Here is a 7,410-nt window from a genome sequence, read left to right as displayed (position 1 = left end):
AGTCTGAAATAGCCAGATGTGATTGCTAAGGAGTTTATATACTCCTTTCGGTAGCAGCGCGTACTCCTGGAGCTGCCCTTCTGTGTTATCTAGCATGGCCTGTTCTGCAGCTGTTTTAGTGGTTGCTGAAATGTTGCTATCTGCAGGCATGGTCCAACATCTGCTGAGTTGAAGACGATGACTTATACATGGTCCTCATATCTGATCCTATGCATTAATATCAAGGTCAGGTCTTGCCCCAGTAGAGCCTGCTGACTATTTTCCCCATTTTATTTCTCCCTCTGTCCAGTTTAATTGCCTTTTTTTTTCTTCCCCGCAAATGCTGTGGTGGACTAAGTTTGAAAAGGGTGAACCAGGTTCTAAGGTCTTGGCTCTCCTTTTGCCCAGTTTGTTCAGCATGCGGGGCAGAAGCGGTTCTGGCACAGGGAAAGCAGCAGTGGATTGCTTTCCCACCAGCTGCTGCTGCTGGCTTGTGGAAGGAGCTGCGTCCAGCTCATCCAGAGGTGACTTTGCAGGGGCAAATACTCCGCACTTCAACCCTAGCTGGCCGCTCCACAGGTAGCACATGTAGGAGCAGATCCAACTTGAGCCTCTTGAACTGCTTTTAAATATTTTTCCCCTGATGGCGAGGGGCCGGACATGGCTTAGGAGGAAATAACACCCAGCAGGAAAGGTGTGCAAGTGGGTGTGCGTGTGGAGCCTGTGGAGTTGTGGCTGCATCGCAGCTGCACAAACCGCATGGGTATTTTCAGTGACCCTTTACAGCATAGCAGGCACCAGCTTTTCCCACAGAATCTCAGAAAACTCCTTGTGCTTTCTACTTGCCCTCACCAATCTATGCCTCACCTCAATAGAGAAAATCCCTCCAGTTCTTCTAAGCCACTAAGACGATCCAGTATCTTCGCTTCCTCTAAATAAACCATGAAATGAGTTCCTGGAGAGACCTGCTCAACAACAGCAGTTTGGAGGCGCCCCCCCCCCCCATCAGCATGTCCTGCCTGAGAGAGATCATGACATGGGCCGCTGCTTGTTTTTGGGGCGGAGCTGGTGCTTTTATCAGGCTGGCGCATGTTCTTTAAGCTGGTGTTTAACTGCAAGTTCCCTGTAAAAGCTTGTTCTCATCACGCTTGAAAGCATTTGTCCGCCTGCCCCGTTTTTGGCTAAATATAAAAGCAAACACCACCTACTCTGGAAGGCTTAATGCTGTATAATGTCTCTTCAAACCTGGTGCTACCAAACTGTCAAAACGGGATCTCGGGGATGAGCAGTAATTACAAATACGAGCATGCACCGGCAGATGGATAGCCTGGTTTATGGGCGCAGTCATGGGATAGGGAAGCTTTTAAAGGCTGCTGTACTGCTGCCTTACTTCCCTCACCAGCCTCTGCCTCTTGCTGACCCAAGTACGGTGCCACCACTCGATAACCTTACGACGCGCTACGGCACTGTGCTGGGAGCGTGCGGGCTCCCTGCGTCGCACGTGGGGCCAGGCGTAGTGCTGTTAGCGTGCCAACTCCAGCGTCTGTGCCTGTGACGCGCTGTTGTGCATCCTCACAAAATTAACTGATGGCCTCAGCCGACAGCCTGAGGGACAGAGGGGACAGACACCTGTTTAAAGTTTGTCTCTTTGACAGATTCCCAAATGAAACCTCATCTTTAAAAAAGAACATTTCGCCTGCGTATCCTACTCAGAACGAAAGCTGCCCGATCACTCATGAAGGCTTCAATACTTACCGGTGTTTTGCAGGGGAATTCGTCATAGGAAGGAGGTGATTTTTGGTGTATTGAGAAATTTCCCTGTGGTTGTTGACTTTAGCTGGGTGGTTCTATTTGCAAGCGCGGTTTTCAGTATTTGAGGAAAAAGTTAAGGACAACAGAAATAAGGAATGAGAATGATACCCACCCTCCACCCTTTGTAAACCTGAGAGGGGAAAAAAAGTGGATCACACTCCAAGAGGATGATGACAGTATAGCAAATGCTGTGGATTGTGGTCTGTGGTGGAATAACAACATTAAACTAATTGTGGCTTTTGCAACTTGGCAAATCTGTCTTGTGAAAGCTACAGTGTGTCCAGCTAGTGCGCAGGCTGTCACTGGGATCAGAGCTAAAGCTTTTCAGTCACAGGTAGTGGAGTCAGTCTTGAAATTAGGTTAAATGGGGCTGATACATGCTAGTAAATTCACCAAATTCTGCTTCTGGCCATGCCGGGCAGACAGAATTATTGTATTATTAACATCGCTCTTCCTCACTCTCTTGCCTCTAAGCACATTTTTAGAGGCATGTCAAAGAAGAAAAATTAAATTAAAAGGGTGTCGTGGTTTAACCTCAGTCGGCAACTGAGCACCACACAGCTGCTCGCTCACTCCCTGCCCCCCCCCCCCCCCCGCCTCGGGGGGGACTGGTGGGTTGAGATAAAAACAGTTTAATAATTGAAATAAAATAATAATAATACGCAAAGCAAGTGATGCACAGTGCAGTTGCTCACCACCTGCTGACCAATGCCCAGCCAGACCCCGAGCAGCGGCCCCCCCGGCCAGCTTCCCCCAGTTTCTGTACTGAGCACGATGGCACATGGTGTGGAATGTCCCTTTGGCCAGTTTGGCTGTGCCCCCTCCCAGCTTCTTGTGCACCCCCAGCCTCCTCAGTCGGTAGAGCGTGGGAAGCTGAAAAGTCCTTGACTAGTGTAAGCACTAATTAGCAACAACTAAAACATCGGTGTGTTATTAACATTGTTCTCCTAAATCCAAAACACAGCACTGGACCAGCTACTAGGAAGGAAATTAACTCTGTCCCTGCCAAAACCAGGACAAAGGGTATTCTGAACAAATTAGAGAATTGCAATCTCGGGCGTTTTGTTTAGACCGACTGTGTGCAAAAATGCTCCAAGAGAGAGAAAAAAACTGTAACACAACTTAGAAAATGTTTGTCTGTCTAAAACAGGTTTTATATTACTTTTCTACAAAACCCTGTAGGACAGACTGTTAGAGTTTATTTTGTCTTTGGGACTTTTTTCCTATAGCAGAACAGGTTACTGTTCAATCGTCTCCCAAGGAAATTTCCTAGAGTAACTCCAAATATCCTTTGTCTTTCTGTCTTAGGACTGTGTTTCCAGGAACTAGCCGTTCTGCATAACCCCGTGATTTGCATTCTGTGCCGTAAGTACTCAGTGAAAACCTGTTGCCCAAAACCTGGGGTTCCCACATGTAGAAATTTGGGCACCTAAAAGAAATGACTGAAAAATGTGCACAGTGTTTCCAGTTAATCGCGATTCCATTTTTAGGATATCTTACAGAACAAGTGGAGCCCAGATGTTTTTGGTAAACAGCTTTCAAAACTCACAGTTGAGGTCAGCGTCAAATTTCCAGACACATGATCAACCTTGGAGCCAAGTTTAGGGTTGCTTTTGTGTTTACATAAGGTCTGTGAGCTGAATTGCACTGAAGTTTGTGGGTGGAATGGAAGTTCTCCATAACAAATATTTGACTGGATGCACAGTTTATCTTATTTACAGGACTTTGAGCTTTGAAAAAAGGTTACTGTATTTTTGTTGATGTAATATTTGTGGCATATTCAGCGCTCTCGTGCTCGCTGGATTTGGAACAGTTGTTGCTTTTTTCTGTTATTTATTCTAGCCATTAAACTAGCACGGCAAAAAGCAAGCATTTTAAAGCTAGGGGGGAACCGTTTCTACAGATGATAAATGAAACATTGTGTATTCCTGGATATTCTGGCTTGTCCAAGTACAGTGAGCTCTGTGCTCACACCAAGGGAGCCCTCTCGTTGAAGGTCTTAACTGGATGCCTAAGTCACATGCTAAGTTTGTGCTCAGGGACTGTATCAGCAAAAATCTGGCTTCTGTTTTTACAAGCTCAGAATTTACTTTGTGCAAATATTGTCCAGTATCTGTTTAAAAGTCATGTTTTCAGCCCACAGTAAGATCACTGCCATCGTTTGGAAAGATCATGCACAAGAAGGGCACAGGTAGAGTCAGTATGAATTATATTAAAGTGGGTGTAAGAGTCATGGAAACGTTCCCTTTTTTTTTAATAGCATCCCCTAGGCCTTACCCTACGTGAAGTCTTTGCCAACGTCAGATGCTCTTGCCGCATGCTCTGCATGGGCCCTGTCTGCGCAAACTGGCTGTCACCATGTGTCATGCCCTCTTAAAACTCCCCTCCGGGCTCCCAAACTAACAGCTACTTACCCTTGGCCCAGGCTGGGACTGCCTCAGACGGACAGACAGATGCATGCATGCATGTGCACACACGATGTGTGCCACTCTGCTGAGATACTCTGAGGTGTGTGCAGGCGGAGCCTTGGTGGATTTTTCTGCATCTAGGTCCACCAGTTCTCCGACTTGTCTTCTGTATATATATGGAAACATTCATCAAAAAAGCTTAGATTATTTTTGCACACTTAAATTGTCCTCTCCAGCTGTCATAACGAGGAAGCTAAGCATTACTGTCCCTAAATTGGCTGATGTTTGTGTCTGTGTATAATAGCTAAGCTGTAAACAAGAGAGCTTGCTCCATTGTTTCTGACGGGATCTCGTCCAAGGGAAAACAGAGACTATCTTCAACAATTTGAAGCCTATGTAGGCAAGACAATACATTGACTTTTCCCTGTGGGCAGCACGAAGCATGCCTCTACTTCAGACCAACGAAGCAGCTGAGAGCCGACGTGAATTCAAAGTAACACTGCGCATGCACTCTGCTGAGAGGATGGATCAGTCCCTGGGCAGCTGTGATGTTTGTGTGTAAAAGCGTACTGGAAGAAGTAATTTGGATTACCAGGCTCTTTTGCCTGCATATACCGACACCTTTAATCTACTGGATTTGAAAGAGAAAGGCCAGGGTCTCCCCTCTAATTCTAATAGTTTAATGAATAATGGTCAGGCGTGCAATTAACTATTAGCTACTGAAAATAATATGATAGAAAGTAGCGCGCGGAGCATTGTCAGATGCAAAAAATGAGCTTGCAATTACTGAATGTGAATGTCGTGATGGGAAGTCCAGCCTGACTACGGTAATGTTCTTAGCAGGCTTCTTCCTGAGGATGCTTGTAAATGCATTCTTCAGGAAGAAAGGCCCAAGATAAAAGAAGGCTTAACCCAAGCCATAGGAAAACAATATGAAATAAAGTCAAAATTAAAACACAATGTGACAGTAGTTTGAGAGAGTCAGTTGCACAGCCAACAGAAAAGGTCTGGGTATAGCTGAACCTAAACTCTTGTAAGACCTGAGTGCTAAACACTCTTCACGTTGGTCACCAAGATACCATGACACATGGCTGTGCAACGCAGTGTCCCCTCTTCTGGCCACGTAAATCTGCTGTCATCGAAGATAATGTGTGTTGTGCAACTTGCAATTGATCCAGAAAGCAGAACGTAGGACTTCCCTAATCTTACTGACATTTAATCATGGGTGGCACAGACTATCCAAACTACAGAGGAAATATTCCTACTATTAATGGACTTTTTGCTCAGTTGCTTACCAGCTGTGCTGGTAAGCACCTTTTCATGAAATGATGTAATGAGGATTGGAAAAAATGAACAGGAATAGCTTGCAATCTCTAAGCTGCTGGGCAACTTTCTTCTGATAGTTCCAAGCGTGCCTTTGTCAGTCACAGGCAAAAAGGTTAGGCGGAAAGAGAGCACGAACAGCAAACATCACGTAAAAGAAATGGTTTAGTGTTTTGTAGGTTCAAGGTTAGTCTTTCTGAAGCAGCAAAACATGCTCTCCGATGAACTGCCAATATCGAGTGTCCAGTTGTACATGAGTCTGTGCTTCAGGAGGACAACTCCTAACTTTTGACAAGCCTCTTCAGCCAAACGCAAGGCTTGTTTGAGGTACCTGCAAGCTGCTGAAAATACTACAGTATGAAAACAGTAATGCAAGTCTGCCCAGCAGTTACAACTGTGGTTTTTTTTTTTTTTAAACATAAACATTTGTGTGGGAACAGGAGATTTCAAATGTACCTGGCAGCCTGCTGAAGCAATAGGAATGACCCACATTAACTTACAGATCTTAATTACTTCTGATGGTTAACTGACAGAAGCAACAGAAAACAGTAAAACAGAGGAAGCCGTAGGCTGCCTGTTTCCTTCAGGCGTTCAGAGTGTCTCTAAAAGTGCCGTTGTGCTGACACAAGCCTTGGCGCTGCCCTTTACGCACACAGACCTGTGCAGTCATGCATGGGAAATCACACATTGCTGGGAAGGTTCGAAGACCGAATAAAACTTCGTAGAAAGAACTGTTAGCGGAAAATTGATTTAATCTGAGTTTACAGGCTCAGTAACTTTTAATGTTTCTGATGAATTTAACATTGTCTTAGTAAGAGCCAAGATTTTGCGAGCCTGATGTTACGGGATGATCTCAGTTTAAGTAGGGCGTTTCTAGCCCTCAAGGTTGCACTTATAATCTGCTTAAAATTTCAGAAACCAGGAAGAATCCAATGTTTATTGAAAATAAATGACTGCACAAACCGAATGCCTATGGTAGTACTAAGAGCAGCTGAAATAATCATATTATTAGAAGGCTCTTTTTTTTTCTGTTTGACCTTTCATTTTTGAATTACCGCTTTATTATTCAGCATTATGTTTGAGCTGGCTATAGGCTCCTATCTTAAACCTCACAAGCGAATCGAACATCTGAGGGCCAGAAACGTTAGTTTCTCACCAGCTTTCTTGTGTAGGGTGCCTTTAGTCGTCACTGGCGCTAACACCCGGCGTGCTTCCTTCCCCAGGCCATCAGCAAACACCAAGAGCTGCAGGGGCCCGCTAATACCTTGGAGCAACTTTGAAGAGCGATGGTACCGTTCAGCTGCGTTTGCGTTTGTTCATTCTCGCTTGGTTGGCTCCTCAGGCTAACCAAGGATTTTCACCTTTATGTGATCGTTTCTTGCATTTCTTAGGAGCATTTCCGAGGCGGTATCCAAAGGAGGGCCTGGTCACTGAAAGGAGGAAGTCTGAACACTCACGGGGTCTCGCCACTGAGTCACCCGCTGTTTGACTGAGGTGGCAAGCCAGTGCTCGCCGCTGCCGTCCACACCCGGCCGAGCTTTTATACTGGTTTCCAGTCCCCATTACCACTTTCAGGAGAAGTGAAAGGAGAAAAAAACCCAACCCATCCACCACGCCATGAATTCCCCCCTTCCCAGCGCTGTGTTAATGAAGCGGCTCGACCGTTTACTGTTAAGGTTTAGAAGCTCTGTGCTGTTCCTCCTCGGCGAACAAGCGCGTTTCTGCCTCAGGGCTGGCCGGGCCTTTGCCCAAGGCCTGCTCCCTTCCTGAGGGGTCGGGAGCCCCGCGCTCTGGCGGAGAGACACCCCCGGCCTCCAGGTTTAGGCTGGGACGGGGGCTCGGCTAAACCCGGGCGTGGGGGGCTTGGCAGTTTTGGGGTGGAAGGCCG

General features: G+C 46.1%; 1 protein-coding gene and 1 long non-coding RNA gene across 3 annotated transcripts in view; both read left to right on the top strand.

Moving 5' to 3' along the window:
* Positions 1–7,410, top strand: part of FTH1 (ferritin, heavy polypeptide 1) — a 54,407-nt gene that overhangs the window by 41,902 nt on the left and 5,095 nt on the right. The window lies entirely within an intron of this gene.
* On the top strand, positions 1,647–7,170 carry LOC103925788. 2 transcript variants are annotated; one of them, XR_664048.1, is made up of 4 exons: positions 1,647–1,769; positions 3,100–3,156; positions 6,746–6,811; positions 6,914–7,170. It is a non-coding gene; the product is annotated as an uncharacterized LOC103925788 (long non-coding RNA). The 2 variants fall into 2 exon arrangements; XR_664047.1 differs by lacking the exon at positions 6,914–7,170 and having other exon boundaries at positions 6,746–6,884.

The sequence above is a fragment of the Pygoscelis adeliae genome, unplaced genomic scaffold (assembly GCF_000699105.1).
Source record: "Pygoscelis adeliae isolate BGI_AS28 unplaced genomic scaffold, ASM69910v1 Scaffold171, whole genome shotgun sequence".
Taxonomy (NCBI): domain Eukaryota; kingdom Metazoa; phylum Chordata; class Aves; order Sphenisciformes; family Spheniscidae; genus Pygoscelis; species Pygoscelis adeliae.
The sequence above is the reverse complement of the archived record's forward strand: the minus strand, read 5'-3'. Positions and strand labels throughout refer to the sequence as shown.